Raw genomic sequence first — 12,722 nt, 5'->3', positions numbered from 1 at the left:
AGCTGTTCAGGGTAAGTTTGTCATGCGTCCTTAATTTTGGACTTGATTCATTATTTAATCCACATCTTTTTTCTAGAATTACAAGGTCAGTTCATTAACCAACTGTGCCACCTAGTCATCTACTTAAAGAAAGTACTTGATGTGAACTGGTTTTGCTTGGAATTGTTTTTAATTACAAGTAGTAATCTGTTAAAATGTTGCTAGCTTAAACATAGGAGCAAATTAATTAAAACTTTTAATTTTTATGTACAGTTCCTAAATTACAGTGGTGATATTACTGAAGAAATAGCATTTCCCTCAGTGTAGCCAGAAAGGACTGAAAAAAATGTCAGTGCTAACTAGTGGTGTCAAACAATAGTAGTTCTAGAGTAAATGAGATGCATTAGAGGACTTGATATCCATGTTGAGTTTCCGGGATTTTACTTCAGATGAATTCTAGTTTTGGCTGAATGAGCACAAGGGTGCTGAATGCCTTCTAGTGGTTAGAGTGCATTTTAGGTGTTCTTGGCTTCTCAAAAAAGAATTCAGTTATCAAACTCTGAGATGATGGCTCCACAGTGCAAATAAAAATGTGGAAATCAAAGCTGGCTAAGTGGGGACAACCAGGAAACTTGGTTCAAAACTGATCTCCTGAATCAAAATAAAATGCTAATGTAAGCCAATTATGTGTTTCTTTCTGATGAGACTCGTACCTTCCACCATGATAAGACTTACTATGACATGTGGGGAGTTCATATCTAACTAGAAGCTCTTCTGGAAAGTAGGTCTGGTGTATGATAATATGAGTATGCACACTTTCTTGTTTTTAATGAAAATATCAACTTTATAATTCTTAACATATTTTTTTTAAACTTAAGAACCATGGAGAAAAACCTTTTCTATTGTGCTGTATACCCATGCATATAATGTGTCTTTTTTTTTTCATATTGTTGCTGTTTTGAGGAGGGAAGTTCCTGTGCAATCAGAAGTATAGGAAGAAGATTTTAAAATGTAAGCTTTAGAGGGGGACAAAAAGAAAGTCAGTATTATGCCATTTGTTATCATCTTGTTTGACACACTCCTGTTTCTGTCCTCCTGTAGCTTTTTCTAATGATAAGCTCTCCAATTAAGTAAAACTCTCCTTTCCTCAATTAAATAAGTTAATAAGTTGATTAATACTGTTTTTTGGAGTTCAAAGAAGTAGAGTATTCCGCAGAAGATTATGCTTTTCAGAGAAGAAACTTCTGCTTGGGAAAATGGAAAACCCATACTTGTCTTCCTTAAAATGTAGGTGTCTCTCTTTAAAACTACCTCCCTTCTAACCACAGTACAGGTGTCAAGACCATGACTTTTTCCACATTCCAAATCATCTACCTAAGTGAACTGCAAAGTAGCAAACTGTCACAATGAGATGGAATAAATGCCTCAACTTAAAAGACCCCAAATTCTGAAGTTAGTGTGGACTGACATGTGGCAGTTCTGTGGAACAAAGACATTTTGTAATATCACCAAAACCCCCTAAGATAAAAAAGGAAAACCTGTGTTGTCCAATTCTATATTTAAGTGGTTGTAACAGCTAGTTCTACTTTAGTGAAAACAAGGTGACTCATCCTAGTTACCACTGGTATCACAATCTGTACAAACAAACATGTTTGAAAGCTTCAGAAGTATGTGGAATGTTGACTGGCCTGAATGGTGGTTAAATAAAGCCCCTGGCAAATCTTGTGATAGGAAGTATAACTAACACCCAATTTTCTAGTCAAGTGCAGTTATTTTCATTTTTCTTACTGATGTTTGTGATAGCTTTTTGTAAATAGCTGCTAACAAATGCCAAGTGAATACTGAAGTGATAATGTTCATGAAAGAGTTATATTGAGAAAGAATCTGCTGTTTCAACCTCAAAGTAGATCACTATGATGTCAGGACGTAAGTTTTTTTGCTCTCTTTACAGCTATTATACAGCTGTAAATTCTGTGTGACAATCCATGTTTCATTTACCTGTGACAATGAAAAAAAACTAACTGATTTGATATTGTGGATTAAACTATGGTCAATGTCACACGTGTTCTAAAAAAATTATGACGAAATGGAAACATTTTCACTTTGTTTTAAAGTGCTAATTATGTGACTGAGACTTTTTTCTAATTTTAAGGCTGTATTACCTCAACTGAAAGTGTCTTCGGGTTGAATGAGGACAGCAATTCTACAATAGCTCCATCATCTACTACATAGTATAGTGTAGACACTAAATATGTTACAACTTTTCGTTCTCTTGAATATTCCTGCAGTGTTATTTTCAAATTATTGACTATTAATCTATTACTCTCTTCTCTTTGCAAAAAAACTCCCAACCCAAAAAAACAAAATCAACAAAAAAAACAACTCTGAGAAGTAGAACAAATGCATCCTGGTTTCCTATCCACTTTTTCCTACTGGTTAAATTTTCTAGTTTCATATAAGGTGCAACATCAAATTGAAATGCTTCCTTTGTTCGAAGTGACTCTAAGGTCTAATATGGGCTTAACATTAAGTGCTCATACAAGAGCGTTTTACCTCAGGGAATGCCTACAAAAGCCATTTCTTGCCTTTGATTGTTCACTTCCTTTAAACCTTGAGGAGTATAATGTCTTTTTCCAGTACTGTATCAGTGGAAATTGGATTAAAAATTCCAGAAGTACTGGGAACACAAGGGAAATCCATAGATGGTGTGATTTTACAAAATCTCATTTTTCTTAGTGACAAAAAAAAATCTCTACTGTTACAGTTGATTGCTGCTCACATGATGTACTCAAAGTGATTTTTTCTTTTCCTGGCTTTGTAATGATGAAGTGGGAAGTGTAGAAAAATGAAGAGAAACAAAATAGGTATGCAGTAAACAGAATATTCAAAGAAAACTGTGCTGTGGCAATACTATTCCTTCAACTTTATGGTGGGCACTGTTTATAAGAAAACCTCAGTTTTGTAATAGCTAGTGGGAGGTCTAAATTCCTGCCTCTGTCTATGAGGTAATAGGATATTTTTAAATATGTACTTTTTTTTTTTCTTATTTGAGTATGCACAGGTGATGAAAAGGCATTTTTAAACAATGTTTTTATAGTTGGGTTGAATAAAGTCAGGATGATGGCAACAAAATTACTTTAGAGTCTTAGGTTTGTTCTACAAAGATTTCAAAGGATTTTGGATTATTATTTAAACATTTCTGGTTGATATATGTAGCTCAATTATTTAAAACTATTAGATTTGTAATGAACAATCTGCAACAGGTAAAAATACCTTTAGGAGTATTTTTAGTGTTTCTATTTAGAAATGCCTTTCTCAAATAAAAAATGAAATAGAATAAAAGTCATTGACATTTCCTGAGAGCAATTGTTTTCCCTTCAAAGGTTAAAATAAATATGCAAAAAGTTCTCTCTATGTTTGTGTTTACCTATTTAATGCTTTTCTTTCCAGTTAGCTGTAAGCCGTGTATACATTTTGGAGACTCCTTTTAGTCCATCCATTGGTCTTTATAATTTGAATCTATTTTTAACCCCTGTTGTCTTTGTTCTTCATAATTGTGGTACTTTTGAGAATTCATTTGGAGGTGAGATTAATGCTGTCTGTTTTCAGTCATCTGTCTTAAACTTTGGAGGTGATGGAAAGAGGTGATCGATCCTCTTCATAAAATGGGTGTTTAAATTAGATGAAATTAAGATACCTGTATCTTCTTATTAATTGCAGATAAGCATGGAGAACTTAGAATGAGAAGATAATTGGATAAATTTACTGAATAAATAAATGGTCTACTTTGCATTTAGAATCTCTGCTGAGTATGCAGAAATGTCATTATTAGATTAGCATTTATTACATTATACATTCATTGTTAATAGAAACATTAAAATTAATTAGTTGCCCCTTCTATTAACTTGTTTTTATAATCCGGATGTTGCTGACTGAAATGACAGGTTTCTAATCTTAAAATGATTAAGTCAATGTATTTGTGTGCTGGACTTATTGCTAATATTTAAATAAGGGCCTATTATCTCTTCAAGAGTATTTGCATAAAATGAAGATTTAAATATGAATTAAAAAAAGAGCCATGCTGAAATCTTCTGGCCCAAATATTTCTTTGCCAAAGCTGCCATAACCCTATATTAAAAACTACTGTCATAGCCTTTTACTCCCTAGACATGGCTGCTACTTCCGTATATGAAGTGCTTTGTAATCCCTTGAATTGAACAGCTATGTAGATCTTGAAAATTACTACTGCTTTAAATCTTCAGTTTCAATTAACTCCGTTAGTGTTTTCTAAAATACTTCTTTGGTAATAATAATTTTCTGCTGCTGTATTCATTTATGACTTCTGTAGTGTGATATGTATATGTAATTTTGATAACACTTAGGATTTCTATCAGAATAAAACCAAGCCCTTTACTGTCATTGTTAGACCTTGTCTAGATTTCAGCCCTAGCCAATGTAACTACTGTACATTTCCTATAAAAACTACCTTCATCTTGTTCTTCTGATGAGAAGGTGCAGCTAAAAGGGTAAAATTCCATGTATGCCATGGAAATTGCTGAAAGACACCCTCTTGGAAGTTCATAATCAATGCAAAGAAGGCAGTGAAAGGACCAGGAGTGATAGCATGATGGAGAAGCAGAGAAAAATTCCATTTCCCAGGTGACTGGGTCTAGTTTGTTTCCAAGCTGTAGAAGCAGCACTGAAATCCATAACAAAAAAAATTCTGTGCATCCCATATTTCTACTGAAATGACTAGGGAGACTCCTACTCTTTTTCCCTTTTCTTCTGAGGATATGTTTTTTGGAGTTTACGTCTTAATGGATGATTCTAAGCTGCATTGTAATAAACAGAAGGAGAAAACCTAATTAACTGATTTGATCAATGTCCTGGTTTCAGCCAGGATAGAGCTGGTTTTCCTCATAGAAGCTAGTGTGAGACTGTGTTTTGGATTTGGGATGAGGAACTGTTGATAATGTGCTGATGTTTTGGGTTGTTGCTGAGCCGTCAAGGACAGTCCAGCTTCTTGTGCTGGCCTGCCAGCGAGCAGGCTGGGGGTGCACGGGGAGCTGGGAGGGGACACAGCCGGGACAGCTGACCCAGACTGGCCAAAGAGATATTCCCTACCATACGACGTCATGCCCAGTACATAAACTGGAGTTGGCCGGGGGGCGGAAATCGCTGCTCGGGGACGGGCTGTCGATCACGGGGTGGTGAGCAATTTCTGTATTGGGCATCACTTGTTCTTATACATTCCTTTGTTGGTATTATCATTATTGTTCCCTTCTTTCTTTCTGTCCTATTAAACCGTGTTTATCTCAACCCACGAGGTTTTTCCTAATTCTCTCCCCCGTCCCGCTGTGGGAGGGAGAGTGAGCGAGCGGCTGCGTGGTGCTTAGTTGCCGGCTGGGGCTAAACCACGACAATCAAATAGATGAGTAGTAGTTTAGGAAGACTGCACATTTGCTTGGGCATGCCTAATTGGCTTTGGTTGTTCCCTAATAAGGATCTCAAAATTCTACAGTCTTAGCTAAGATAGCGTTCTTCCAGATTGAATGCTTTAAGCCCTGTAACCAGTCACCTCATAACTGTAACTGTCTTGATGTTATAGAATTATCAATGTCAAGACTCATAGGAATGATAAGTTAGGCTGATGGCTGACCTTTCTGAGCTTTATTACATCTGGAACGCAGGCTTTGAAGTGCAAGGAATGTTCAATGATTGTATTTATAGCTCTAGAAATCTTTTTATTTAAGTTCCTCTTGTCCCAGCTTCTAAGAAATAATTCTCACAAAATATTATTAGCCTCTGAAAGATGCTTTGGGAAGTCTGTAATATGAACATATCCTCATATCATAAAGACTTTCTCTGAGTCTTGATGTTCTTGTTTTACCTGATAATTTCCTGCTTGCCAAAATGCCTTAATCTTAAACCATTAAGATTAGTGAAGGCAAGATGTTAGAATTCTGTGCTGGCTATTATGCTGAGTACCAAAGACACTATTTACTCTTTTAAGTCCTTAGGTTTCTGTTAGCCTGGGAAGCTTGAAAATGTATCGGTGCCCTTGAGAACAACTTTGAAAGCAGTTATAAATTCCTTCAAAGAGTCATTATAAGATATAAGGGTGCTGCTGCTTAGTCTTCCTGTATTTCTTGAATTATAGGGTTGAAATTCCCATTGCAGCCCATGATTTTGCTATGATTGTTAGTATCCCTCATGTATACATACATTTTTGTGATTCACTGCTCACAGCTTCTCAGTTAACGGTGAGTACTGACAGGATAAACAAATAGGAGTCCTTTGGAACTCATTACCAATGATGTTTTGGGTGTTAAAAGTTTATGTGAGTTCAAAGGGAGACTGAAAAAGCTCAGAGAGAAATTTGAGAATTACTTAACAAGTAGAAATCACATTCAGTTGAGGAAACCCTTGAGGTAGAAATAGTTGGACACTAGTGGGAGAGGATTAGGGAGGAATACAATCTATGCAGGAGTTTTTCTTGCTCTTCTCAAAACATACACTTTTGGCTACAGTTGGAGACAGGATTATCAGGGTACCTGGGCCTTTCATCTGATACACTACAGCTATTCCACCTACAGATATTCTATGTAGAACAGAACAGAAGCTATGAAACACTGGGAAACTTCTCAACCTTTTTACTGCATGTGCTTTGTGTCCCTTTGAAAAGTCCAAGCTGGATGTAATGACAGGATGTATAAAAAAAAAAATCTATGAAAGCTTTTATCTGAAGATGAAGTTAAAGTGATTTTTTTTTTTAAACTCTGTTATAAATATCAGGTTGTCTATGCAAATGATACTTGTTTTTGGAATGTTTCTAACCATCTGAGCTTGAAGGACTGCAGAGGGATCTGGACAGGCTGGATCGATGGGCAGAGGTCAACTGTATGAGGTTTCATAAGGCCAAGTGCAGGGTCCTGCACTTTGGCCACAACAACCCCATGCAACGCTACAGGCTTGGGGAGGAGTGGCTGGAGAGCAGTCCGGCGGAAAGGGACCTGGGGGTGCTGGTTGACAGCCGGCTGAACATGAGCCGGCAGTGTGCCCAGGTGGCCAAGAAGGCCAACAGCGTCCTGGCCTGTATCAGGAATAGTGTGGCCAGCAGGAGTAGGGAAGTGATCGTGCCCCTGTACTCGGCACTGGTGAGGCCGCACCTTGAATACTGTGTTCAGTTTTGGGCCCCTCACTACAAGAAGGATGTTGAGGTGCTGGAGCATGTCCAGAGAAGGGCAACGAAGCTGGTGAGGGGTCTGGAGCACAAGTCTTATGAGGAGCGGCTGAGGGAACTGGGGTTGTTTAGTCTGGAGAAGAGGAGGCTGAGGGGAGACCTTATCGCTCTCTACAACTACCTGAAAGGGGGTTGTGGCGACGAGGGTGTTGGCCTCTTCTCCCAAGTAACTAGCGCTAGGACAAGAGGAAATGGCCTCAAGTTGAGCCAGGGGAGGTTTAGATTGGATATTAGGAAAAATTTCTTCACCGAGAGAGTGGTCAAGCATTGGAACAGGCTGCCCAGGGAGGTGGTGGAGTCGCCATCTCTGGAAGTGTTCAAAAAACGTGTGGATGTGGCACTTCAGGACATGGTTTAGGGGACATGGTGGCGCTGGATTAATGATTGGACTTGATGATCTTGAAGGTCCTTTCCAACCTAGTGATTCTGTGATTCTGTGACTATATTTGTGCATGAGGCCCCTAGCAGCCTTAGCTAGCCCAAAATATTAACATTTCAATGGCAAGTGAGAAAAGAACCTGTTTATAGGAAACTCCAAGTACATGGTTTTTAGAATACGGAAGAAAAACAAGTCACAAATAACAACATGACTGTAAATACATGCAGTAATTGTTAGTTGCATATGTCTACCAAAACTGTGTATTATAATGCCTATTCAAAACCTAAATTCTTCAAAGCAGGGCTATTGCATTTTCTGTATGGTTGTAAACATTTTTTTATATTCAAATAATGGCTATTTATGTAATATTATATTTCAGCCTAAGAAAACCATAAAAGTTTTCTTTTAGTAGTATTTGTCTTCTGGAATTACCTTCTGAATTTGTGGTTACATTCTGATTACCCTCTGGAAAAGGATGTGATGCTGTACTCATATCTAGACTGTTGAAGAACAGTCGGTCCAAATAGGTGGTTTGAGAAGGTACAGCTTTGTAATCATATGGACCTCGTAGAAAACTCATGGTAAACTCTGAAATGTTAGTCTTGAAGACTAAAATGTATGAGAGGGAGCTTTGGGATGAGTTCTGGCCAGAGCTTTTCTTCTGCAGAAACACATTCAAACTGTTGAGAAAATGTTGGGTATAACTGGAAGCCTAATTCTGCTGCTCTCAACCTGGTTCTCACTTGCATGGTGGCGATACCTGTTTCCTGTAAGTAACTCTTATGAATAAGGAAAAGGGTAGCATATTGTGCTGGAACTGAGGGTAGCTAGTCCATTTGTAAATTAATAAATGAAGGACTATGAGTAAATGAAGGACCATCATACTGTGTTCACAAACACTCTACTACAATAGTGTACGTCAGTGAGATGAGGTACTTTCAGGCTGTAAGCTGCAGGGAGCTGTTTGCCTTGGCCATTGGTCCATCCAGCACTGAATATGCCTAATTAATCTTAATGATATTGAAGACTTCTCAAGAGAGAGGGTCAGTATGGTATTTACATGTAGTGCTCACAACTGATGGAGCAACCATGTGAGTCCTTGACAGCCAGTTTGCTTCTTTCTCTCTTCATGAGATTGGCTTGTCTGGTGACCAGTGCCTCAATGAAAAAATGGGAAAAGCAGGGTTGGAGGGCTGACTTCCCTTTTGTATGGTCTTGTTTCTAGGTAAGATTTCCTCAAGAATGTAATCCCAGACTTTGTCAAGGTTGGCTCACAGAGCTGTTTACATTCAGGAAGACCAGTAAAATTTTTCTGAAACTATATGCCTTCAGCACTGAAGTATTGCATCACATATTGGGTAGTGGGAAGGCCATGTCCTTTAGTTTACTCAGTGCAAAGCTATTTAGATAATTTTTACAGCTGTTTGTGTTTCTAGCTAAATGATCTAATGGCACAATTGTGTCTACTTATACGACTATCTGGGTAACTCTGTAAGAATATTCTGTGAAAACAGCAAAATGAACGTGCAATTAATGTTCAGTGTATAGTTAACCAGAGTTCAAGAGCTTGCTAAAGAACACCTTGATCCTGGATAGCTGTAGGGTGGTAATGTGACATGTTAGCAGCATTTTTACCAAACATCATATAGCCACAGTGGCACTTAGATGTGACATGACATTTGAATGGTGGGGGCACCAAAAGGTTGGCACTACTTTGGGTTATTTATATCAGTGAGTGTATAGGTGTGAACTGTTTTTATATTTAAAAAAAAAAAGTTACTTACAACAGAACTTTACAAAGTCTGAAGTGAGATGGGAACATTTGTTGTGTACGGGCCTCTGAGGGGAGCACTGCATGAAAGTAGCTATGCTGGACTGCTGCTGATGATTAGTAATTCCATGGTAGGGGGAGTGTGGTGAGAGGCAGTAAGGACAGAGAACCTGGGAACTGAAGAAGCCCAACAGAAATGGAATGGAAGAGTCCCTATGAAAGAGTAAATCAAGGGGCTTTACTACAAGCAATAAAGAGCTTCTGCAGTTCTTAGCACTAGGTAGAATTCATAAAGATGTTGCTCATATGAACATACACTGCTCAACCCTTTCTTATAAGCTCTGTTTATTAGCGGGTTTTTGTATCCAAAAGGAAACTAATGTTGATGACTGAAGATGATGTTGCACAGACCATCCTGCAAACTCCTTTCATGAAGCATGGAGAGGATAGGGATTGTGTGTGTGTGCCCCTTATAGGTACTCCAGAAGCAAAAAAATTGCCATAGTTTATGCCAACTTCTCACCCACAGAATAAATATTCATAGAGGCAGCTTAACTTCAGAAACTTTCTCTTAAAGGCAAGTAAACTTTTTGCATCAAATGGCAGTGTAGTTGTAGAAGTAAGTGTACTAGAAATATAATTTAGGTTCCTTTGAGATGAAACTTGGGAATTATGTAAAATGCTTATACCCGTCAGTCATTTAGTCTTTTCCTAAAATATTAGATTTCATGATATATACATAAAATATGAATGTACATACTTGCACTTTCAAGCCTATTGGTATATTTCTTTTAAAATTTAAATACTGGATATATTGTCAAAGTGCTGCAACTCTTGGCTGGTATTTTAACATAAATACTACTGCGTGTGTATGTATATAATCTAGTTTCTGCTTTGATGTGGAATTTGTCATCTGGAATTGTTTTCATGGATATTCTAATTGTTTCATGGAAAGTGCTCGTTGCCATGGGTAAACAGATATAGAAGTGCACTGATTCATCTGATTCATGCCTTCTGAAATTTTGCTTAATGTTTGCTCTGATTTCTCTGAGATCTTAACCTTTTCCTTTCCAGAATTATAATCTAGATCATAAGTTTCCAGATGCCTCAAAAAGTTCACATTTTACCTTGGATACATTGCTGGCATCAACGAGAATAGGTTGTGGGTTGTAGAGAGGGGAAGAATTTGTCCCATTCAAAACCCTATGGGAAGGGGAGAAAGTTTTGTTTGTGCAAAATGGTACCGTAAGTAGCAGTAGAGGATGAACATAGTGTGACTGATGTAAATCCCATGCCTCTGTGAAATGCCCAGAAGAAGGTGCAGTGAAGCCTTGATTGATACCTTAATTCTAAGATTTTTAGACCTAAAACCATGTGAGGAAATACTGTATCTTTTTTGTCTGTTGCACATTCATCTAGGACATTTTTATTTCTATAGGCTGTGTACTTTTTAGAAGCTAGTGGGGCTGGGTTTTTTGGTTTTAGTTTTGTCCCTTATGACACTCTGTTCCCACTCACAAGTTGGGAAATCTGGGTCTAATTTCTGTGTTATGTCAAAGTTCTGGGTTTTTTTCAAAGTATTCTATACGCATATATAAATGGGGTACATTTCACGTTTATTTTCGTGGTGCCAAATTAATGCCTCTCTTCAAAGAAAGAAAAACTTTCTAAAGTAGTCCATTTCCTGCAAGGTACTTGTATTATTAAAGTGTGCAGATGAACAGAAAGTGATTGACATGCTACAAGTTAGAAAAGAGCTACATTATGGTAATTTGCCTGCTAGGGCTCTCCCCTCTGTCCCCCTTCACCCCCCCATTTTCTTACTTTGTAAAATAATCAAATCTTTATTTTGTCTTTTGTCTCAAATGGTTATCTGTTTATACAGAGCAACTGTATTAAACGATTTTAGTTTATCTATTAGAGTAAGCAAAATAATTGCCTTTTTTATTGCTAAATTGATATCTTCTGGCAGAATTATTTGTGAATTATTTTTAAAGATAGCTTTTACATTTATCTTTGTAAGTCTCTTTTGTTATGCCAGCCATCTAAATCTTTAATAAACTTCAGTTAAAAGAAACATATTTTCCATGATTATTTTAAAATATAATGTTTACTGGAAGGGAAGTCTAGTGAATTCCCACAGATGAAGTGTGAGTGTATTTCTCCCACTTGTAAATGAGTTCTTATTTCCTACAGTACATATTCTGGTACCACAATGAGTCATTTTCAACATGTTTTAGTTTAGCTTCTAAAACATTTAAAAACTTGGCAGATACATGTAAATGAATGTTACATCCAGTTTTAGAAACTGCTTCCAAATAATATTTTACTAACATGATGACTGTGAATAGACCTTTCAGAATGCAGAAATGTCCTTTGTGATATGCCTAAATGCATTTGTAGAGGTCTTATTTTTATTTTGTTTTTTTTACCTTTAGCATGTTTTGGTTTAACCATTCTGTAAAATAGAGAGAATACTTTTGTGAAAAAGCCTTAAGGTTTACAGACAAAGTGTTGTAAATAGAGTATTTTAGCCAGGCAAGTGATAGCTTTCTTTAGGTATATGAACTGAATTTTGAAAAATTTCATGCCATTTTACTGTACAATTTTTCAATTTTACAACTTTTTCAAAATAAATAGTGCCATCTCTGTTTTAATATTATATTGTTTAAGGTTATATATGGCATTCCACACTTTAATCTGTTTCCTAATATGTGGCTTTTACAGTTCAAATATTAAGGAAAAAACCTCAAGACTAAATAGTTTGTATGATTAAAAGGGACTTACGAATAATCGGGGTGGAGTGGGAGGAAAATGGGGGAGGCAGACCAAGTGTACTTAGATTTAAAAACAAACAAACAAGCAAACCCAACTCAAAATCACCAGTATTCCATTTGTGAGAAAGTTTCTTTTAATTTATCTATTACTTAATATTTCTTATTTTAACTCCCGTCCTGGCTTCCTGGTATCTGCAACCTGTACTATAATGAGACCTTAGATACTTTGCTCACTTGTTGATACCTATGCTTAGACACGCTCACATTTCTGCAGTCTGTATTTGAATACCACCCTAGATTTCTTCCAAATGTTGGCAGCATTTGTCTTGTCAGTTTAATGTGCATGGTCAGGATAACTTCGCAAGTCTGTGATTATTCTCTGTTCCAATTTTAACCATCTGTATGTTGTCTACAAAGAAACACCATGTTATCAGTAAGTGCTTACTGTACTTACCACCCTTTAAAATTTCTTTAGCTTTTTATTAGACTTAGAAGAAGATGGGGAAAACATTTAAAACTCGGATTACTAAGTCTTTCATTTAAACATTTCCTGGAATCCCTTTTCCCTCAGTT

The 12,722-nt window shown here is 37.0% G+C and overlaps 1 protein-coding gene across 1 annotated transcript in view; it reads left to right on the top strand.

The window, feature by feature from the left end:
• Positions 1 to 12,722, top strand: part of PIBF1 (progesterone immunomodulatory binding factor 1) — a gene marked incomplete at its 3' end in the record, with an annotated part of 135,300 nt that overhangs the window by 36,350 nt on the left and 86,228 nt on the right. The gene's annotated exons all lie outside the window — the stretch shown is intronic.

This window comes from Phaethon aethereus (genome assembly GCF_964289735.1).
Source record: "Phaethon aethereus genome assembly, chromosome: 1".
In the NCBI taxonomy this organism is placed as follows: domain Eukaryota; kingdom Metazoa; phylum Chordata; class Aves; order Phaethontiformes; family Phaethontidae; genus Phaethon; species Phaethon aethereus.
This window is presented reverse-complemented; position numbering and strand designations above follow the sequence as displayed.